Raw genomic sequence first — 24,247 nt, 5'->3', positions numbered from 1 at the left:
CACCACATCAGTGAAGTTCTTTCTCTATTTGAGTTTGTGTTATAAAGCTTTAAGCACCCTGGAGAGATAAAAACACTTAATTTTTTACTGCCTGGCCCATAATCTCTTGTTTCTTTCGGTTGCCCTGCAATGTGTCCCTCTGCAATCCTCTAACACTACATGTGCAGCATCTTCTCTACTTGTTAATTATAGGCTCCATTGTGCCAGATAATTCAGCCCCAGAAAGGCTGTGGGGTGGTTCTGTATCACCAAACCCTGTTGTGCTGTTGACTGCAAGAACAGAACAGTTAATCACATTATCCAGTCACTAAGTGGGACGGGACACTTGTGTGCTCATTGGAAAGGGAAACAATTTTGGCTCATTTAAGCAAAACATAATGAATCTCTCTAAGAGCAGAAAGCTCATAGTTTGTATTTCTTGAAAAAAATAGTGTATTAATATATTAAGCATATAAAAAAATACATATGAATCTTTTCAAGTCATGGCAGAAACAAGAAACTGGTTGGATCTTAAGGATGTTGCAAGTGCTGACAAAAACACCCACAAGCAAACACTTTATGTGCAAATCAAGTTAAACTTTGCTGCCCACTGGAGTGACAGTTTCAGTCTGGAGATATAAATATCAGTGGAGATATTTACTGCAGGCATCACAGAAACCAGCATTTTGCTACATGCATTCCATCCATCCATCTCTTGGGTCTAAGAGCAGCCTGGGACATGCTGCTCATCAACCCTGCCACCACTCACCAGCCCCCAAGCTCAGTACAACACCTCACTGTAATTATTGTCCTCTGAATTCAGAGATCAGGCTCACTATCTCACTCCTGAGCAGTTTCTGCTCTCCACTAACACTAAGCCATGGTCCGATCAGCCACTGAAGAGGATGGCATCAGTTGTGCCACTCTGCCCTTCTCCAAGGCTTCCCAGCTGGGGTCATAGAATGAAGTAGGTTGGGAAAGAGCTTTAGGATGATCATCAGGTCCTGCCATTGCCCCAGCACTGCCAAGGCCACCACTAACCCATGGCACTGAGGCCTCGTCTCCACAGTGTGTGAACACTTGAGGGACGGTGACTGCAGCCCTGCCCTGGGCAGCCTGTTCCAATGCCTGAGCACCCTCTGGGGAAGGAATTGTTCCTCAGCTCCATCTAAACCTGCCCTGGTGCAGCTTGAGGCCGTTTCCTCTTGTCCTAATACAGTTCTGTGGGGAACTGACTTAAGCTTACATTAATATAAGCCTGATCTCAGCCATGTGAAGAGTTCCCATACTGAGCCATGCTTCAGTTTAACCAAACTCAGGTTTAGACATGGGTGATGCTGTATTAAGACCTGACACTGCTGAGGGCCACGACAAGACTAAGCCTGCAGCTTGTTTATGAAGATGGAAATAATTAACACCACCCCAATCAAAGTATTTAACCAGGACTCCTGTTGCTTAATATCTGTATTAATGACCTGGAAACTAGGCTGTACGGTGAAACAAAGTTTGCAGATGAAAAGAACATTATTTAGGTTACTTACAAATGAGGAAGACTTGGGAATTTCAGAGCCACCTAACCAAGCAGAAGGGAACATCAGAGCAGAAGAAACCCTATGCTGACAGATGCAGAACATGCAGGAAGGAGCAGTTTGAAATCCTTCTAGACTTCAGCAGGGATTAAATTAACTGAACACTAAGTGATAAGACCAAATGTCACGTCAACCACCCCTTGCAAACCTCTCTGGAAAGCATGGCAATATCAAAATGATAGAGTGCAAAAATAACAGGTCAGAAAATAATAGAGAAAACACTGTAATGTTGTTATCCAAACTGTCAGCGCACACTTGCTCCAGGTGCTGAATTCAGCTCCTCTCATTCCCTTTGCAGAGGAGAGAGGTGGGAAAACAAGGGTAGAGAGATGGGAAAACAAGGGTAGAAAGATGGGAAATCAAAGCCAGGGGAAAGAGAAAACATTTGAAACATGGGGATATTTATTGGAGAAAATGGAAAAGACCAATTTTTGTCAAAAAAAAGGAGGTGGAAGAGACCAGATGACGACACAGAAAAATCATTAATATTGGCAAATCACTTGATGCAGGGATGAGTCCCCAGCAGAGGGGTTGTTCCCGTGTTCCCTGGGAAAGCACAGCCACAGGCACTGGCCAAGACCCCAGTGTGCAGGGAAAAACTGCCCAAAATGGGCTCATTCAGAGGCTATGGGTTTCCACACATGTAAAATACAGATAATCACACTCGTATCCAGCACAGCAAGGAGAGGTTTCACGATGCTCCTGCGACGAGAGAAGCACGTGCACCTGCTGGAAGGAGAAACCCTCCTCAAGCAAAGCCAAGTCCTGTCATTCCAGTTTCCTATCTCCACATAACAAGCTTTGTAAAGCAGATGCAGCTCCCACTTGGGACTGGGTCAGGGGCACAATTCATAGTGAAACAAATCAGAGCTTTGATCACTGAAAGCAGAATTTCATAGCATACCAGGACAAAAAAATACTTACAGATCTCAAAGCAGAAGGTAAATACTTATGGGAAAACAAAAGGGGACGAATTCACCTCCGGCTTTAGATTTATAACTATGAGAAGTTTCATTCCCCCACCTAAACAACCAAAAAAAACCCCACAGTGTTTTCAGGATGGTTCATTTCAGGGCACTAAAAGCATATTCTGAGCCAAGAAGCATGAGAAACTCATAAGCGCTATAAACCCACCCCTGCTCCGGGTTGTTTTGGGGGCTTTGTTTCCACAGCTGTTTCCTGAGCTTCAAGGAGACAAAGCTCTTTTTTTCCACCAAGCAATGGTGCACTTCAGCTGCCTCAACCAGAGGAGCGAACGCTGGCTGAGACTGAGGGAGGGAGAGGAGCAAATTCAGGTGCCTAGCAAGTAGACGTGGAATCCCCAGGAGGCGAGATCCAACCTCCTGGTGCTCCCCTGTCCTATGTGCTGTAACAGGCTAAGGGGCAGCACAATGGTCCTTGAGCATCAGGGAGCTGCTGTGCATCAGCCTGGTGTTTGTAGTCAGGACAAGGCAACTGTGGGAGTACCAACAATGCACGAAAGCTGAGCAGAAATCCGGGTGTACTGTGTCTTCTGTCTCTTTGCCCTGTTTCTTTCCATGAAGTAATCAGCAGCAGGAATGTATTCCTTCTAAAGGGATGGCACAGGTCATACCACTGCCAAAGCTGTTTGCCAAAACACCACTTCCACTGCTGCCCTGGCCTGGCCTGGCCAGAATGACGTCAAGGTACCAAGGGCTGTTAACTGCTGCTCTCATGTCCACCATGTCCAGCATCAGCACTGGGGGCTGCAGGGCTGGGCCATGCTTGGCCAAGTTCGTGCAAGCCCCCATGCTGAGAAGCAAGGGCTGAGCCACAGCAAAGAAAGAGAACACAAGGCAAAACCCTAGGGTTTGACCATTTTGCCTGGGTTTCCTTCCTCCCCTCCCCATTTCCCCAAACAGGACAGCTCTTCCAGCATCACCGCACACCTTGCACCAACCCCAGCCATCACAACAGGGCTTCATGCACGCGACAACAGCAAAACCAAGGGGCAGGAGGAAATGAGCTGCACGATGCAACTCCACAGAGCTACTGGCTGCTGTTATTAATGGTTGATACTCTGCAGGCAAACCCTCTCACTGCACACGCTGCTGCAGTCCTTGCAGACTCCTGCCAACTTTGGGTCCCACTTTCCCTCAAGCAGGGACTTGAGCATTTTGAACAGCCTCTGTGTCTGAAGATGCAATTTGCAGAAACAACAAAAATAAGGGCAACCACAAAACACCAGCACAGCACCAACAGCCCCAAGGAAGCAGCCCCAGGCTCAGGGACTGTTCAGTTCCACAACAGGAGAAAGCAAAGCTCGTGTATCAGAAAAAAAAACCAAAACAAACAACAAAACAAACCAACCAACTAAAACCCAAACCCTCCTGTCATTCAAATGGTATTTGAAAGTGAATGAGCATGCCAACCAATCAACTCCCCTGCAGGATTCAAAGAACAATATATCCAAACCTCAGCGCTGTGGCCAAGAATGTGTTTGCAATGCAGGAACACTACAGCAGCAGCAACAGAAGCCGTTTGCAAGAGTAAATGAGGTTCTTTTGGCAGCAGAGCGGATGCAGCAAACAAGCCACTTTAACTGAATATGGTAAACAGAGATGGAGTGATTATAGCAAGAATGAATGTAATAGGGTTCCGAGGTGCTTTGAATTGCCTTGACTGACCACAATATCTGATAAAACCAATGGAAAAAGTTCTCGTTTCCTCTTGCATGTAATTGATTATCTTGCTGAGATCTACTGTTGTATATACACATACACACACTCACAGCCCACCGAAATTCAGTTACTTGCTGATGCTGCCAGAAATAACCCCGAGCAGGAGCACTGAGATGTATTTATTTTTGTCTGGGGTCACAGACCCAGAAGTGAGAAAGGATGTAAAGTCCTCTCCCAAAATAAGCACTTGGGAGGTTTCCTTAGAGTAGCTGAGGTGTAACTGTTTTGATCCATGTACAACCAACACAGCTCCTTACTTGCTTTTAAGGCAGAGAGGGAACAATCCCTAGTGGGGGGCAGCATGCTGCATGCCATTAGTAGATCTACCTCAGGGCTCTCTTCCTTGACAAAGAAATACGGGGTTGGATTTATAAAGAGATGGAAATGTACCACTGGAATTTCCTCAGTGCCAAGAGCTGGTAAATGAAGATGACAGTGCACAGAAGGAAATGGCCCTGGTGCAGCCCTGTGCCTGGTGATGGGCCCTGGGATGCAGACAGTGACTGGAGAGAATTATAAAATCGTGGAATCCCAGCCTGGTTTGGGTTGGAAGTGACCTTAAAGCTCATCCAGTTCCAACCCCTGCCATGGGCAGGGACACCTTCCACTAGAGCAGCTTGCTCCAAGCCCAACCTGGCTTGGAGCAACCTGGCTCCAACCTGGTCTTGAGCACTGCCAGGGATGGGGCAGCCACAGCTGCTCTGGGCAGCTTGTACAGCGATGATTTGGGAATGAAAGGATGGAGACAGGGTGCAGGAGTAACTGGTCCATGCTCTCCTGCTGTTGGATTCCTCTCACACATCTACACAGGGGCCAGAAGAGTTTCGTACAGGCCAGTTTGGATCTGTGCAGCATCCCGTGGCTGCCACCACCTCAGCCACAAACGGCAGCTCTTGGGCTTTTTTTTTTGCCAGAAGTTATTAAAGAACAAAAAGAAAACAAGAACAAGCAAAAGAAAACCCAACGGGACCTACAAACTCAGCTCACTGCGGTGACAGCGAATGCTGCAACTGAGATGTGCCAAAAAGCCCATGGGGGGGATGGCCGCGGCTCTGTGGAGTGCTGGGAACCATGGGGAGCTCGCCTGCCGACAGCGGGAACCAGACAAACATCCACACAAACAAGTTTCCCGACTGAAATTCATTTACTTACTGAAACAGCACTCAGCAAACCCTGTGATTAATATTTTCCTCCCCAGGCTCCCAACATGACAAAACAATAATTAATGAAATCTGAAGCTGAGTTACAGTAAGTGTAAAAATATTATTGTTTCTTTCATCTTCTTTTCTCTTTATCCCTTCCAGTGGCGGGAAACACCGAGTGCCATCCATGCAGCACGAGGTGTGCTTGCTCCCTGTCCTGCTCCTCCTACTGGCTCTGCACCAGTAGGAACACGAGGCTGGTCCTTTGGCACCTGCCCCGGTTGCCTGTCACCCTGCTTGACAGAGGAAAACCAGCATGGGGTTGAGGAGGAGGGTGATGGTGGGGAATTGGCGCTGTAGACAGTGGGGATCAAGCCTGTGCTTTCTGGTACTCTGTCCATCCCTGTGGCATAGCGATTAAACGTGATAAACTGCAAGGCAGCTGGAAGATTCAGTCCTAAATCCCATGTGTTGTGTTATTTTGCCCGATGCTTGCAATACCCACCTTCCTTTTATCCATTCGCCTCTACAGCTCATCACTCCCTGGCCCGTGCTCAGGTCTCCCGCTGCCTTCATCCCAAAAGCACTCACAAGCAAATAGCACACCGGATTTCTAAGGGACTGCTCACAGCTGGAATAAACCAGCAGAAGAGGGTTTTAAATAACAGCTTTAGAAGCACAAAAACTCCCTCTGGAAAGCTGAGAGAGGACATGCTGGGAGAGGGTGCCAGCCCCAGGAGGGGGTGTGGGAGAACCTGGCCTAGTAGAAGGTATCCCGGCCCCTGGTAAGGGGTTGGAACTGGAGGAGCTTTAGCATCCCTTCCAACACAAATCTCTGAAGCACAAATGTCTTGTGTCTCTACAATTAGAAAGCACAGTAAGTGAGGTTGACCAGAGCTAAAATATTGCAGAAGTTATACATGCACACACATACACACATACTTAGTATTAAGTACTTATATACTTATGTCCACATATATATAAAAACCACCATACTCCCCATACACACCTATATATGGGAGTCAGCTGCAAAAAACTAAGGGGAAAGAGAACTATCAGGGGAAACAAAATTTGTAAGTCTTCCAGCTCCTCTCTTTTTTTTCTTTTCCTTATAGTTAAAATGGTCTGGGGACAAGCACAACACATTTGACTCACGTGAATAAAAGCATCTGCTGATGCATGCTCTCCTCCGTGAGGACTGTGTGAGGCAGGGGGGCATGTCACCGACAGCTTGTACTTTCGCTAATGACTCCAAGATCAATGGCAGAGAAGATGAAGAAGTGGTTTAATTCTCAGATCAACAGATTACACAAGTACACAAAGTATTCCCTGTCAAATAAGCATGTTACCTTGATTCCTTCCATCCTTCAGCTGAGGTAGTAGCAAAATGTTATCACATTGCCCATTTTTCATTCCTCCACCCCTTCTGAGAGCCTGACTACATGAGAGGCCTCACCACACTTTTATTCCTATATAGAAAAATACAGAGCTGATGGAATATCTCCCTTGCTAGTTGGGCACTTTGGATGCCCTGATAACTGCCCAGAATAATAAAACACATGGGAGAGGAGCACAAGGAAAGAGGAAGATTAAAATCTTTAACAGACTCCTCCTTCTCCACCAAAAAAAAACCAAACCCATAACCACCCCAAAAATCTCCACAGTAACTAGATATTGACATACGGGTCCTGGGGAGCATGAGGACATAACCTAATAATCACATGCCCCATACCTGGCAGTGTTCAAGGCCAGGATGGATGGAGCTTGGAGCAAGCTGCTCTAGTGGAAGGCGTCCCTGCCCGTGGAAGGGGCTGGAACTGGAGGAGCTTTAAGGTCCCTTCCAACACAAAGCAGGCTGGGGTTCTGTGATTTTGTGCACATATAAAAAAGTAGAACTATCAGGGCTAGACTGCACCCAGAGAGCCCAGGAGAAAGTAGGGCAATGAGTCAGATGAGGGTGTCATACTCTGCCCTTCATGGAACCTTTTGTTGTTGCTCTAGCTCACCTGCAGTCCCAGGATGGGGAGCAGCGAGGTTAAGAACGGTTTCCCACCACCCTGAGCTTCTGCTTACCAACTGACAGCTTTCTGGAGGCCTCATCCAGGAACCAGTTCAGCTGAAGTCATCAGCTTCAGCACCCAACCCTTCCAGTCAGCACCGATTTCTACTCAGCATTGGGTTAGGAGACTTCTTGAGCTTGGTAATTAAAGCCCACTTAAAAGAATTTCCTCCATCCTCAGGAGTCTCATGATTTACTGTATCTCTTACTTGAACTCATATATGTCTTCTATTTCCAGACATTATGTAATGAGGTTTTTGTGGTCCATGAGCTTTCTTACTTGTTGATGCAGCCAACAGCAACTGCTCCATGCACAGTTATAGGAAAGTTTTCAATACTTCACACCAGATACTCCAAAACCCATCATATCACAATAAAAAAACCCAACCAAGACCCATCCCAATCTGTCTTAGCATTTAATGTCAAGCCAAGGTTAAAATGATCCACACACAACAGGTTTAAGTTCTGGTGGACCCAAACTGTATGAACTACTTCGGCATCATTTCTCATACCCCTTGAACTGCACTAAGACTGATGAAGAACATGTGGCAGATGACACCAAACCCAGAAAGGTGATGGGTTACCCAAAGAGTCCTGTGACTGCTTAAGGTCACAAGGAGTAGGAAGAAGAGTTTCACAGCCAGCCTTCTCCAGCAGCACAGTTCCCATGCCTGGCAGGACCATTGCTTCCACGTTCACTCACAAGGAAGAACAGAAACTCGTCTATCCCACCTTTAGTAACAGCTGTTTTTTCTCAGAGGGCCTCTAAGACATGAGAAAACCATGTTAAACTCAAAACTTCCCTCAAGTCCACAAGGTCACGAAAAGAGGGGAACACAGACACAAAAATATGGGGTGACAACTGCAAGTATCTATTGATACCAAAGGATGGGATTCAGTTTGGCCAATCCTTCCATGAACAACGGACACATGGCTCCCACAGATTTCTGCATGATCCCCTGGAAACCAGCATCTGATGTATACAGATAACTGAGCTGATTTGGTGATGCTTAAATGGCACTGAACCTTCTGCATCAAACCCAATGACATTGGTAGCCAGCAGGGAATGAGCCAGTTTCATCTACACCGCAATGCACAGCTTGTGTGAGGATCCTCACCTTTTTGTTAGCAAGAAGGATCTGGTTTTCAGTAGTAATGAAAGCTTAAGCTTCACTGAGGCCAACAAGCAAAGCTCCTCAAATCTAGGAATGAGCTTGCAATTATAGGGGTTTCCTAAAATTTGGTCTCAGCAAACCCTCTTAAACCTCCAGGCACCCAGGAGTTAAGTCAGCTGTGCATCGATGACCATCTGCAGATCTGATTAGCTATCACTGAGCCCTATTAAGGCCTCAACGCTGCTGCAAATCAAACACTCAGGCAAAGTCTGTGAACTGTAAACATGGAAAGGGTGGCCAGGGTGGCCCTTGTGGCCAACATCAGCCATGGAGCTCTGTAGCTCAAAAGAGAAGGGCTCTCACCCACCAACATACTTGAGGATCCCCCAGGCTCATCATACCTTGTGCTGGCCAAACTGTCTGCTCTCCTGTGCTCCAGACCTCCCTTTCCACTGAGGAAATGCAGCTCCTACTATCACTTTGTTTCAAGAAATACATAAATAGAGGAAAGTCCTTCACACATCTCTCTGCTGGAGGAATAACCAAGCAAATAGCTATTTGGTGGAAACAAGACATGGTGTCTCTGCTGTCCCAGCCGTGAAGGCTCTAACCAGTATGGCTGGTGTCAGGTGATAAATCAGATGCCCTTTAACTCCACAGCTGAGCTACACGCACACTGCAGTTCTGAAAGCACAAGCTATAACCAACATTTTTAGTGACAGGTGATAAATCACATGCCCTTTAAGTTGCATGCACCAGTTGCAGATTTAGTTAATTAGAAATTCATGTTCACTTCTTCTCATGTATTATTTCCTGCTTGATTTACATGAGCTGTTGTTGTTTGAATGCTTGCTGGGATTAAGGCTCTTGGATGCCGAGCGAGCACGAAGCACAGAACTTCACTGCAGAGCACCACGACCTCTAGTGCTTGGCTGCCTGGAGAAATTATTGGCAGAGGAAAGAGCAGCAGCAATGAAGACCAACCAAAATGTTTTAGGGATGTACAATGGGAAAGTGGTTCCCTGCCAGCAAACCCAGCAGGTATGGCCTGCACGTGTACACTCAGTGTTACCACTGGGAGCCTTCTCTGAAAATACAGAGAAGAACAGAAAACTTGTTCTCCAGCCTGGAGAAACACAGCTTTTGCATTTTCACATTGTAAATAGCTTCCAAAATCTCCTTTCTAATGGCTTCTGGAGGTCTTTTGATAAGCCCTGGGCAACCTCAGGCTCTGGGAGCATCACTGTCATGTCACCTGCAAGCCCAAATCCCTCTACTATGGAATGGGTGAAGAAGAACACATCAGTGCCCTTCTACATCCTCCAGCATCCACCATGATGGGTGCTGGTCATCCCATCCAGTCACCCTGCTGTACAAAGTCCACACCAGAGCTTGTTATTCTCCTCACGCTGGCAAACGATACCAACTCTCATTTCCAACTATTCTGTGCGTATTTTCTATGGACACTTTTGTGCTACCAATAGTATTTTCAGCTCTGCTACAAAAGGGCATTTGTTAATATATTCCACAACTGCAGAAGATTCATAACAGATTCAGAAAGCCAGTGATAATCATCATAATTTTTAGCACTTGTCTGCCAGACAGACTTACCAGCAAAAGCAGGGCCCTGTTATCTGCAGGAACGGTATATGATGTGTTCATTCCCCCCCCTATAAACTTCAATTATTAATGACGGAAATTTTTCCCTGCCTATTCTTCCCTTGGTGGGAAAAACAGCCATTACTGACATGTGCCGATTTAAATCTAATCCTTCTCATCTGCATGTAGATGAGGCTCTGTTTGACTGTACCCATTGATCCAGCCAGGAAAAGGGACTCTATAACTTAATCTGATGTCAAACTGTGATGTGTCCTGTAGGAAATCGGTGCTGTAGATCTCCCTGCTATAAATATGTCACCAGAATTAACTGAAAGAACTAATAGGTCCTCAATGAGCTCTGTGGTGCACAAAGGGCACCGCGAGGCTTCTGTCTTGCTACTTGTGATTGATGACACTAAAAATTAGCCAGAACAGAGGGTTATCAGCCAGCTTGAAGGCAAGAGACTCACTGACAGGCTTTGTTCTCTGCGTGTGCTACGTCCCATCCCAGACCTGGCAATTCTGAAACATTTAACACACTTTATATTTAAATAGATATACACATACCTATTCCTGCTACTAGCATAAAATAATGGAAAAGAAGTAGGATCTCTTCCAACTCTCCCTTCCTGCAGGTTTGTCCTGTTGCGCCTTTGGTGAGCAAATAGAGCCAAGAGAGAAAGCTGCAGGCAAAAACCCCCATGGAGGATGGCATGCATGCTCTGCCTGCAGAGGGGTGGTCAGCCCCTGAAAACACAGCCCACGCTGCTCCAGGGATCAAAGTGACCACCCCTTGCTCACTCTGAACCAGTTTGTGCACACCATGTTGCAGCTAAAATACCACTATCTGCCATAACATAGCGTGGTTGAGCTCCATGACCGTTGCTGCTGGGTTGCTCATCATGGCTAAAACGGCCAGGCTGGACTGCCCCAGACCTCTCCAAGGGATCCTACAGTGTGTCACCATGCCAGGGGTGTTGGGCTCACGAAGCATGGATATAGGAATACCCCCACCCCTGCAGAAACAGCAAATATTTTGAGGTGAAAAGCTGCTGTTTTCAGGGTGCTGGTCAGAGCAGGACCAGCCAGGCTGCCACTCAGAAGATGCTCCAGCAAGCAGAGGTGAGGGGATGGCTGCATTTGGGCGTTTGACTCATGCCCCATGATTCCAGTACAAGGCTGTTTTCCTTTACACATGAATGGAGCTTACACATGAATAAAGCTCTGGAAAAGCACCCAATCCAGCCCTGATTAACTGCCCAACCTGTGCACACAGATCAGCCTGTAACATTCTCTCTGCCCAGTTATAGCCAGGCACTCACCACACACTTTGTTCTCTGGCTGAGAGGTAACTCGGACCACATTGTCATCATTTTTCTGTACCCAAGCAGCCAAGACAGTGCCACTTGGTGTATCAGCAGGGATGCAAGAGGCAAGGCTGCAAGCCTGTCCTCCAAAGGCGTACCAGCTCACACATGTCTCTGGAGGAGTCTGATCCTCCTCCAGTTATCTTCACAAAAGTCAAAGCCAACCAGAAGACCTCACAAAGTCAACAGGACTGCCTGAAGCCAGCCTGACCATCCCAGCTCTCCTGGATGACCATGGCTCCTTTTCAGGTTTAATTCTGGGAATCTAAATTATTTGTGCTGGATGCCTATAAAATGAAGATGTTGAACCAGTGCCCCCAGTCAACTGAGTGCAATCAAAGCCATCTTCAGCTAGAGCCTTTGAGGTCTTTTTCAGCTCACAAGCTGGGCCTCCTCCTCAAAACCAAACAAACACAAAACAGTTTCAAGAAATATCAGAGAACCCAACTTTGACTGGATTTAAAACCCAAGCAGAAACAGATGGATGGAGCAGCGAGCAAATTAGAACAGAATCCAGACTTGAATTCACTGGAATCTCGCCCATTTCAGAGGGCTCATAAACACCACAACTCTTCAGCAATCTATCATCCTTAAAGCCAAGAACGTGGGTTATCCTCAGAGCTGCTGTTGCGGGAGCAGTTGTGGTGCCACACTGCAGTTAATGCCAGGAGCCAGGTGTTCCATAATCCCCGACCACAGAGAATATGGTAATTGTTAGCACTGTAATGATAGCGAGCTGTTTTAACAGGCAGCCTGTATTAACAAGCTCACCTTAAGCAGAAGGAGCAGGCAGCATTTTCAAACAGCAACTGGATTCACCCTCATTATTTACCTGAACAGATGTTCGCTGTGATACTTCCCGAATCCTGGAGCTGGATGTTTGTCAGTGTTAATGGGATTTCCAGGAGCTAGTTTGCTTTAGGAGCTCGATTCTCATTCAAATTGTAACCGTCACCATTTTCTGGTGTGTGTTGCCTCTTTCACTCGTGATTATCTTCCCAGGTTTTCACTTTTCCCTGGGTCACTGAGTGTGGATCCGTTCTAATTACTGTCATTTTAGCTTTTGTACTGCACTCTGTCACACCAGGATATGGGCTGCATAAATAAGTAATACATCTGCTCTTTGTAGTCTTTGCTAACCAAGACAGAGCCCTGCTCATCTCATCTCATCTCATTCAGCGCTGTCTCCCCGCCGGCCGGCTGTGCCAGGGTCTCACCTGAAACGCAGCCCTGGGATGAGCCTGCTGAACTCACATCATTTCATTTGTCTCTGGATGCCCTAATTCCACTAAAACTCCCTGGTGTGGATGCTGATCTGCCTGCCGGAGGGTATAAAGTTGTACTAATACAGATCACGGGGCAGCAGCCACTCCAAAGGTTTGCTAAATTAACAGTATCATTGCAAACACATCATGCCTTAGGAAAGGCTTAAATCAACACCAAAACTCTGCCCAGCTGGGTTTGGTGCTGCCCTCCAAGTCCTGGGCTGGTCCAGAGACACGCACCACAAACAGAAGCATTAGAGATAATCGTTTTTAAACCCTCAAATCCACTCTATTTGGGAATTCATAGCCCTCCACCCATCAGATCTTGCATTTTACTCATGCTCTTGCACTTGCTATTAGAAGAGGAAGGTGGTGGTTATGGGATGCGATAGAAGTGCAGGATAATGATCTGTGAGTGACAACTTAAAGTGTTTTGTGTGCGTGATAGCCAAAATAATGAGGGTGCTGCTGCCCCAGTCCCCCTAACACTAAGTGCATCCTTCCAGCTTTGAGAGACAACGCACAAGAAAGTGACTGCAATGTAAAGACATGCTTCTGCAACACAAGCTGGAGGGGCACAGAGCTCATATTGGGGTTAATATCTTAACACCAATATCAGCATTATACTAAATATTTAACACTATATTATATATTTAATACTTAACACTATACCAGCAGGGTATAGGTAATTGAGATGTCCTCCGAGGCAAAAGCTCTTCCCTGTGAGGGTGCTGAGGCGCTGGCACAGGGTGCCCAGAGAAGCTGTGGCTGCCCCATCCCTGGCAGTGTTCAAGGCCAGGTTGGACACAGGGGCTTGGAGCAAGCTGCTCTAGTGGAAGGTGTCCCTGCCCGTGGCAGGGGTTGGAGCTGGATGAGCTTTAAGGTCCCTTCCAACCAAACCATTCTATGTACAGCTTCTCTGGGCAATCTGTTCCAGTGTCTCTCCACCCACTCCATATCTTTACTATTAGTAAAGAATTTCTTCTTCATGTCTAATTTAAATTTATCCTCTCTCACTTTAAAGCCATTCCCCCTTGTTCTACCACTACCTGCCCTTGTACAATGTCCCTCTCCAGATTTCTTATAGACCCTTTAAGTGTAAAAAAACCCCATAAAATTGCCAACAAGACTCATTAACAACACAATTGTTTTTTTCTCTCTGCTTTCCAGGAAGTGACTTTGTTTTCACCCCTCCTCATGCAGCTCAGGACAGCTGTTGGGATGCAGAGCAGTGCTTGAGGCTGTGTGCTCAAGCTGGCTCCAAGCTGCTTCTTGCAAACACTCCAAGGAAGAAGCATTCGTTTATTCAGCTGCACACCAGTCATATGAAAATCAATAAATACCACACCAAACTGCTTGGAAACACCCAACAGGTTGGAATTCAGTCACACAAAGACACTCCTTAAACAATACCTCCAGGCAAACTCATTCAGTAAAATACAGCGGGTGTCAACACCCAATTTGTGACCAGAGAGAAGAATCCCAGTCACACAGGAACCTCATTCACAATGACAAACTTGGCCCTTCCTCCTGGCACCCAGACTGGCTGTAATTCAGCTGTCCTTCAATTGACGTCTGCTACTGGTCTGATGCACAAGGACTTTCTTGCAGTACGCAAGGGGTGGTTGAGAACCCATAGGAATAAGCAGTTTTCAGAGAGGCCTCACACTTCAAGAGAATCTTATCTAAGGGCTTTGTCTTTGTAGCTTTATCAGAAACATTCTCCCGTTTATCTGATAACACATAGATACCTTTCTTTGCAACAAAATGCCAATGACAGCAAGCCTTGGGTGAGAACAAACCAAGGAGCAGCTTTCCTCTGAGCCTACTTTAATGCCAGCCATGAGCAATGACTAACAATAACCGTATCCCCATGAGAATCAGGCCAGTGCAAAAACCACAACCAAGTCTTAGAAGTATTAAGCTAAGAAGTTGCTGGCAACACCACAGTCAAAGGTTTAGACAGGACTTGGGTATTTTTAATCCATGGTTTCTTATACTGGTAGTTTGGCACTGCACTGTGCAAGGCTGCAGAGAGTAGTTATCTCTGTAAGGACAACCCCAGATAGAATATAACTTCCCTGAAGCATCAAAAGCTGATAAACCCCTTTCTCAACAAGATCTTCTCAAAGGCCAAGCTGGATGGGGCTTGAAGCAACCTGCTCTAGTGGCAGGGAGTTGGAACTGGATGAGCTTTAAGAACCCTTCCTATACAAACCATTCTATGATTCTATGATCTTGTAACAAGGTAAATGCTCGTTGCATTTCACTTTCTTCTAACGAAGGGTATCACCCTTTACCACTGTTTAACAGCCAAGTATTGAAGAGACAATGTTAACTCCCATTTTCCAGCTACAGCAGATCTTGAATTTCATCTTCCTCTCTGCTCTAGGATTTACTCTCAATGCCAACGTGCCGACTTAGTGAAGCAGTCACCTCATTCTAGTTTCAAGCAATCCTGCACTGTAGGATTTGCTGCAGACCAATTAGTTGAACACCTCTCCTTTGGAAATAGCCATTGAGTAGTGAAGCTTCAAGAAAAAGCTCAGAACACCCTGCGGAGAAACAGGGATGTCGGGATAATGACACAAACTAAATCACACACTGCCTGGTACTGCAAATGTGGGGATCAGCTCTGACAGCAGCTCTTGCTGGGTGTTAGAAGTCCCTGGGCAGGACAGCACAGGAGCAATGGTGAACAGAACAGCAAGTCCAAAGGTACACAACAATGAGGAAAACAAGTACAAAGCAAAAGTGTTCATTGCAATGACTAAAAATAACACCCAAACCCATGTATCACTTACGGGTTTGCTCCTTTGAGTTGAGCACAGGTACTTCTCCCTTCAGTATTAAGAGTAACTGAATGTTTAACTTTTAATGGATATTTAGCTCTTAGCAGTAGATTGGACAGTTCCTTAAGCCCATACAGGAGGGACTTGAATCCCACTGGCACTTTGAAGTCCCAACTGAGCTCACCAGCCACCACCAATCCTCATCCTGCAGCATCAGTCAATACTAATGCCAAACCCACGGTGTGTTACACATATACTACTGCAGAGAGGTTTTTAAAGTCATTTAATATCCTCTCTGGAGGTCACATTCAGGCCTGGCACGTGGACGGGGGTTTGGAGCACACTCTCTTACACCAAGTATGAACACGCTGCTAATGGCTAGAGCTGGGAACAGCAGAGCTACAAACTGGCCAGAAAAAGATTCTGGCTTCTTTCATGCAGGGAAAATAGAAAAAAGTTAAAAATAGAATAGAAGAAAAATAGACAAGAAAAACCCAACAGAAACGGTTCATCAGATAGTTATAGCTAGACAGAAACAAAAACCACAGCCACATAGAGCTTCTGCACAGTGCAGTTTCTGGGGTGATCACCTCCTGTTTTTGTTTCTATTAAGACAAAAGCGGGGCTTTTTTTCTGTTTATGTATTAGAAAAAGAATTCTATGTTAGCAAAGGGCCCTGAGCCCTGCACAGGGTGGGCAGCCTGCAGCACACGGCCCACCTGAAGGCACAGCCTCCCAGCCAGCTTTACTGGCCCTACTGGAGGGCACCCAGACTTTTGCAACCCAGTGATTCCCTTCCACAGCTCTCCTCAAACCCACCCGGTCCCACAACTGGTGCAGTGAGCTTCCTCCTTCATTCCCTGACAGGGAAGAGACTCCACAATGCACTTGTCCTACATGGTTTTCCCCTCTTTGTCTCTGATTTCCCCATGGGCATATGGATGTTGCTCAACACCCCACAAAGCAGCTGGTCCAGGTGAGTTTATCATTCTTCAGGAAGGGGAAAGAAGCATCCTACATACTTCTCTGCAGAAAGAATACAGGAGTAATGTGATTAAGCAAGATCCTGGCTTCTCAACCTGCCACCTGCAGCGTTAGGGAAGAAGCTCTCTTGCAGGGTATAGGTTGGTATTAAATGCTCAGCATCTCTGTTGAATACAAAATCACCTTATACTCCATTTATCACAGAAGCATAAAAGCAAAATCACCTTCTCCTCACTATGCTCCATCTTTAGTTACACCTGGGACAGCCTCAGCCTGCCGGGGCAGAAAATCAGAGCTGGCAGAAGACCAAGCAGGAAGAAAAGGCAGGAGAGGGTTGGGCAAAAGCACCACAGCAGCAATGCAGAGTCTAAAATACAAACAAGTGCAGCTCGTTGTCCCTGCCTCCCTCAAGTCTCCTTTCACCATCCTCCCTCCTCGGTGCTGCCTGCTCCTCTCACCTACCACTCCTGCTGGGCAACGGTCTTTCAGGGAGCATGTCCTACAGGGCTGCAAACCAGCTCAAGCACCAAATGGGACTCTGACCCCTACAGAGCCACCAGCCCTTCCCTCACGTGCCAGGTGAAGGCTCGGGGCTCAGCCTGTGCCAGTGCACACTGTGGGCAGGGAGTGTGCTGAGCTCTCATCCTGCGCTGGAAGGATCCAGGCAGTCAGTGGGCAGCTCTGCCCATCAAGTCCAGAGGTTTGTGTCCATAGGGTTTTATAATGCTTTTCCAGTTTTTCTTCCGGTTTGATGACATCAACAAAGGCACCATGAGCAGGAACGTGCTGCGTTTGGGGTGTTGGAAGACCAGCAATGCTGGCAGGGCAGCACAAGACAGCAGCACAGACAGGCACAGTGCTGAATGCCCAACATGCATCCTGGGACACCTCACTGCCCACCACACCTTCTGCCCTGCTCCTCTATCCATAGAATCATAGAATGGTTAGGCTTGGAAACAACCTTAAGATCATGCAGTTCCAACCCACCTGCCCAACCTGACCTTGAACACTGCTGGGGCTGGAGCACTTGCCCAAACAGCATCCAGCTCCAACTTGTAGCAAAGGCAGGGATTTAACAGAGTTATTCCAATCTGCTCCAAACCCCAGATATACCCAAATTCTACAAATTCTCTAGATATCTTGACCTTGGTTTTAAAATCAACCAAGGCACTTCTGTACCTCCCACCTGAAAACCAACAAGAGATAGGGACAGCCGGAGAACAAAACCTGCCTTCCTCCTCCTCCCCATCAATATTTTATCACAGCAAACACCTGCCATGCAAACAGCCCTGGGAGAAACAGGAGGTTTGTGGAACTGCCTCAACAGCAACACAGACACCACAGGAAACAAAACAACCTGCACCAAGAGAAGAGCCGCTGCAGCGCAGCCCACAGAGCAAATGTTTGCGTGCGCCCCAGACGAGACAGATTCTGCTTTGCCTACAAAGGGGCCGACTGCTCTGTCCCCACCAGTTTCAGCTACAGCGTCTGCAAAGGGCCCTGCAAGCAGTGTAAAGCCTTCTCCAAATATGCTCAGCTTTGGGGCTCTAAGTCAAAGGCAGAAAAGTCACTCCCTGCAGAGTCACAATCGTGCAGGTTTGGCACTAGGAACATCCCTATGAAAGCACCAGGAGCATCCTAGTGAGACGGTCTCTGGCAGTGTTCAAGGCCAGGTTGGGCGCAGGGGGTTGGAGCAAGCTGCTCTAATGGAAGGTGTCCCTGCCCGTGGCAGGGGTTGGAATTGGATGAGCTTTAAGGTCCCTTCCAGCCAAACCATTTGATCATTCTGTGCACAGAGGCAAGGGACATCAAAGGACAAGAAACATGGAGAATGCTTCATGGTTTCCCCTCAAGGATTCAGCTTCAGCTTTTAAGAGCTGATCGGTGCCCCCTGCCCAGGTACACAGCATTCATCACATTTTCATTTTTAATATTCTAATCCTGAGAAAACTGAGCCAAGAGCAAAATAAAACAAAACCCCCAAACCAACAAAACTTACGATTACCAACTTTTATAGAGTCATGTGTGGAAACATCCCAATTCCTGCATCTCATCCGTGAGACAAACATTCCTTGGTGCCAGCGCTCCTGGGAAGCAGTTGTGCTGCGGCTGGGATGACACTTCTGGGGAAGTCACCATTTCTTTATTATAGAGCAGGCAGGGATTGCAGAGATTGGAGGCTATTATTTCTATTTGAGATGTGATTTCAGGCTGTGAGACAATTTTAAACTGCGCAAGCCTGAAATAACTCCTCAGGCCAAATGTATAGCTTGCAGCAGTCAGAACTATCATACCTATTTGTCATGTTATTACAGACCCACATGACCCTCTGACTTACGTATGCACTGGAGGTGTCAGCTTGGGAACTGAAGGCATCAGTGTCAGAGATGCCAGGCCCCCTTCTCACAACATTGCTTTTGCCTCGGCATGGTTTTTAAGTTATTAACAGCTGTGGGATGGCTCTTCTCCACGGCCACGTTCCCCTGGCTGCCTGGTGGAGCAGTGCTGGGTCATCCCAGGAACAGGACATCACCACAAAATCCAAAGCACCTCCAGATAGTGGTGGGCAGGAGGGCAGGCAGCATCCCTTCTGGGGCACATTCAGGATGCTCCAAGACACCCAGGGTGCTCCAAGACCTGCCTCTCCAACTGCAGAGGGCACGATGCAATACACGTCCCCTAACCTTATCACGGGTGGGATGCTGCTCAGCGCCTCATTTAGTAGTCACTATCTGTTACCTGTCTCTTTGGCTTTCTCATTGCAACTCCCCACCTGGATGGTTTCCCCCTGCCTATTGCTGTATCTGGTGTATGCCATAAAATACCCTAAAATACCCACTTTGAACAAAGTTATATAGACAGGGTTGACAAATACCAGATCATGTTCTGCTGATACGCTACACACTCAGCAGCTGATAGGAGGCTGTAAGACCATAGTGTGTTTTGGGCAGAAATGTGCCTGTCTCTGGAAACTGGGATTTTACATCTCCCAGGACACAGCCCTGGTTCTGTGCAGGCTGCAAGCAAGGACCAACACACATGGGTACCCATGCACTGGTTCCCATGGAAGGATCTTTTGAGTCTACCATGGATATATAAAAACTCTCCCTGATTTAAACTATTTATTTTACCTTCTCTGTAAAATTAAACTGGAGTTGTGGTCAGCGACTGCATTAAGCTCATCTGCAGCAGGAACTGACACCACATCTGTGACACAATCCCCCTCCTTGCTTGCGAGGACAGACCCTTCACTGTCTCTCCCCAGGCCATGCAGTGCGAGGACAAGACTAAATTCTACAGGAAATATTGAGAAATCCAGTCTCTTTGGTGAAGTGATCCTCGCTAAGCATGAAAACCACACACCCATGATTGATGGAGTGGCGACGCTTTCAGAGAGTTAGCTCATGCAGACAATCCCAAAAGCCAGAAGCAGAGCCCATAAATGAGCACATACAAACGTCTGCAGAGCTAAGGGTTAACAATCTTATCTAGGGTCACCAGAAGAAATTCCAAGTAAAACCCACAGCACGCAGATTTCCTGCTTTCTAACCCAATGCCCTATTTATACCTCTCTTTCTTCACAATGCCAGTGACAGCTTTTTCCTCGCTTACAGGCATGTTTCCTGCTTTTTGAGTTGTGACTTTCATTTGTAGCTCATTTCCATAACCTCAGAAATAGAGTTCCAATGGAAGTGTTAAATGTACTGATAAATTCTTCGTGAATCTTAAAGTTACTGGCAGAGAGAATGGTGGCAATTTACCCTGTATCAGCCAATTGAGAATTATGTATTTCAAAAGCCTTTAATGGAATGCAGCAAGTTTTATCTGGGACTGATAAGGTAACGTCTTCCTGCTGGTGAGACAAATAACAGAGCCTATTTCCAAAATATAAAGCCCCCAACATGATGGCAAATAGGTTCATGTGTGCACAGTGACCTTCACAGTCTTCAGTCTTTATCTCAGAGAGACTTAACTCTGTTATCACGTGCGGGTGCTGCCCTGGATCAGCACCCAAACAGCCTCGGTGTTAACTTTTCCATCTCTCCACCTGATCAGGCTGCACTGTGATTAACAAAGCATTTTTCTGTGTGCTGCTTGCCAGAATAGCAGAGTCCTCCTCTTATTTCTCTATTTTTAAAAGCAAGAGAGAGAAAGAAAGGAGAAAAAAGGAGAAAGAGAGAAAAGACAGTCTAATCTGATCTTTCTCCCTGCCAGAGCATGAGCATCTTCAAAAACTCTGGCTGAATGAGTTGCACTAAATAATTAGGACACATGGGGGGACTAAAAGTAAAGAAAGACTAAAGCACAGATTTGCTGAAACGTTTCCACTTCACTGGAGTTAGAAACAAGACACAAGTTGCCTATTCTGGAACCAGACGTGGCTGTAACTGAACAAAGCTCTATGGACAACAGGCAAGTGCGGAAAAAGAAAGCCCACAAAAGTCATCATGACTTATGTTAGAATCTGAAGGTCAGACACAGAAAGAGAGAAAAGAGGGATAGGAACTGCCAGCAGGAGCACAGGGGATGTTGCCTGCGTGTGGCAGGACCAGCTTGAACTATGGATGAAGTTAAGGAAATGTGGGTTTGGATTCACCAGCAGGAAAAGCATCCAGCTGGGAAACTTCACCAGAGGGCTGCCTGCCTTCCCTGGATGGGGTGCAGGGAGGGAGAAACCAAGGACTGAGGCATTCAAAACGGGATTAAGTGCCAGAAGCATCCTCCAGCAGCTGCTTGCAGCAGCCCAGACCAGGCTGAGGGATCCCAGGGGACTTGTGCCATCTCCTCTGCCATCCCTCTAACACTGGATGCACCTCTTTCAGAATTGCATCACTGCGCATCCTCCTGATGCAGCAAGGCCTGAGCGAGGGGCACAAGCCCTGTAGCAAGGCAGTCACCTACCCTCACCCTGCTTCAGCCACATCTCCCCAAGACCCAAACAGTGTCACTTCAAAAATCAAGTTGAAAACGTTACCATGAACCAAAGGAGCGAGGGGACAGGGCTGGACAAAAAGCAGCCATCTGACCCAGCAGAGCTGCTCCCAGCTCCGGTCCCCTACAGCAACACACAGCTCTGTGTCCCACCTAAAATATTTGTGCACCCTACCTAATTTAGAATCCTATTAAATAACTTGACTCCCTTATTTTCCATAGCAGCAAATTCCATGAATTTTGCATTGAATAAGAATTCAGCAATCATAGCAGTTGCTAATTTCTGTGCTGTGCTCAGAGCAGCCTTTCACTTCCCCATAATGATTTTAAAACATTATCCTGCTGTTTCCTTTTTTCTGTGCCTGGCATTGAAGAGCTCTGCAGCCTATTTGAATAGCACTGCTCAGGAAAAAAAAACCTGAAGGGAGAAAAAATTAACTTCAATCATCACTCTCCCCTCTGTGAACTGTGAAAGTCTTTGGGAACATGAAAAGGTGCTTTCTGAAGGATGTTAAGCATTCAAAAGATTACACTGCAATGTGCAATTAAATATGTTCCACAAACCTTTCTCAGAGTACCCAAAACCTTACTTCTGCATGAACTTAAAGTCCTCCCACTGGGAGCTTGTTCAAGTGGTTTACTTTAAACCTGTACTTTAGATATTCCATACCTTTCACTTCTATAATTCTCGAACATATGCTAACACTGGCAGAGTTAATAGTAACTGACTAATTTTAAACCCTGTGATTACTGGAGCTGATTTATATAGTAGCTTCACTTCACAATACTGCGAATCATGCACGCGGTAATTGCCAAGTTCAATTTTAGCTCTGTCATACTGAAGCATTAGTTTTTATGCCTCAGCTGTTGCCTCCTCCATGCTATAGAGGTAAGTTGATAATGCAGTAGGTTTTGCTGTTAAATATCATAATATTATGATAGCCCGTGTCAGATACTTGCAAGCTTTGTGAGCTATGCATCATCTATTAACTAAATACTTTATTAAAAGGAACGGTTGGAAAAGGTTTCTATTCTAATTTAGCTCAGAACACTGAATACTGGAGGCGAAAAAATTGCAGTGATTTAACTCACCGCTCAAAGTGACTCGGTGGAGAGAAGCATTCACCATCATCAAGGCTCTGTGGCAGGAGCTGCAGAGGGATCAAACTGAAGTCTGTAAACAAATACCTTCCAGGCGAGGCCCCTCATCCTGGCCTCAGGCCGCAGCCTCATGACACTTGTAGGAGCAGCACTAGGAGCTGTTGTACCTCCAACACTCTGGGGCTGTAGGGCTCTGACCAGTCCAACAGCTTCTCCAAAGCATGGATATCTCAGGGCAACTTTCCCTCTTGTCTGCATGGATGCAGCTGGCAGGGCTCTTGAAGCAAAGGTGGGACAAGCAAAGAGGAAAGGGTAGAGGAGATGGAAGAAACCAGATGCCACTCATTACAAAGACACAGGGCTTCTCAGACTGCGGAACTGAATCAATAGACACAGCTGGACACTACTGATAACCCCTTAATAGCACGTAAATGTACCCATCTCTTGGGCTTCATGTTTTAAGGTTTTCTTTCTTTTTTGTCTTTTCTAATCAAGTCAGCTCATACCAAATTTAACAAGTGTTAAATATAAGTGATGCCCAAGATCAGTGAAGATGGTAACGCGAGCTGAAGTCCCAAAGTATCAGAAAAGGTTTCATCCATCAAGGAATGTCAAGACACAGCCCCTTGGATGGAGACTGAACACCTCTTTCATGCCAGGGAGGAACTCCCCATCATGTGTGGACAGGGAAGAGAAGCGGGGTCTCTGGAGAGGTCCAGAGTGGATCCCTGCAATCCTTTGTATGAAAATAGCATAATGCAACAGAGAAGTCAGTCTTCACACATGTATGCTTATGCCCATTGGACAGTCTGCATTCATTTTAACCCCTTCCTCTCCTCCACAGCTCCCCCATCAGTAGGCAGAGGCAGAGACCCCAACCCAAGTCAACTTCTGTGTGCTGGCCCCTGTTGGGGGCCATCTCTTGATGCCACCACTCAGCAGGGCCTTGGCCATTCACTGGATTGGGGAAATTGCCTCTGTCAGCCCTATCCTTCCCACACAGACTATAGCTTCTGTGTACTCAGGACAGACATACAATTCATGATCTTCACCAACAACATGGACCTTGCTCCATTTCTGAAGTTCATTGCTTAGGAGCTCAGCAAAAGCCATGCAGTCAGTGGTTACCAGTTCAGTGGTCACCTTTCCTACCACAGAATCACCCTCTCATAGAATCCCAGCCTGGTTTGCGTTGGAAGGGACCTTAAAGCTCATCCAGTTCCAACCCCTGCCACGGGCAGGGACACCTTCCACTAGAGCAGCTTGCTCCAAGCCCCTGTGTCCAACCTGCCCTTGAACACTGCCAGGGATGGGGCAGCCACAGCTTCTCTGGGCACCCTGTGCCAGCGCCTCAGCACCCTCACAGGGAAGAGCTTCTGCCTAAGAGCTCATCTCAGTCTCCCCTCTGGCAGGTTAAAGCCATTCCCCTTGGCCTGTCCCTACATCCTTTGTCCAAAGCCCCTCTCGAGGCTTCTTGTAGCCCCTTTAGGCACTGGAGCTGCTCTAAGGTCTCCCCTGAAGAAGCCTTCTGTTCTCGATGCTGAACAAGCCCAGCTCTCACAGCCTGTCCTCTCATCATCATAGCGATGTGATGAGCATGAAAGTAGATGAGCTCCTCCTT

At 46.7% G+C, this 24,247-nt stretch overlaps 1 protein-coding gene across 3 annotated transcripts in view; it reads right to left on the bottom strand.

Moving 5' to 3' along the window:
* TOX2 (TOX high mobility group box family member 2) overlaps positions 1-24,247 on the bottom strand; it is a 137,950-nt gene that overhangs the window by 96,788 nt on the left and 16,915 nt on the right. Inside the window, exon 1 of one of the 3 annotated variants that reach the window (XM_062604054.1) lies at positions 22,618-22,651. The exons of the other annotated variants lie outside the window; for them this stretch is intronic. The gene's annotated coding sequence lies outside the window, so the exon portion shown is untranslated. Of the gene's footprint in view, positions 1-22,617; positions 22,652-24,247 lie in introns of those variants that run through there. 3 annotated transcript variants of the gene reach the window in all.

Source organism: Pezoporus occidentalis, unplaced genomic scaffold (genome assembly GCF_034315485.1).
Source record: "Pezoporus occidentalis ecotype Australia unplaced genomic scaffold, CSIRO_AGI_Poc_V1 ctg83, whole genome shotgun sequence".
Classification (NCBI taxonomy): domain Eukaryota; kingdom Metazoa; phylum Chordata; class Aves; order Psittaciformes; family Psittacidae; genus Pezoporus; species Pezoporus occidentalis.
Note: the sequence above shows the minus strand (reverse complement) of the source record. Positions and strands in the feature narration are given on the sequence as shown.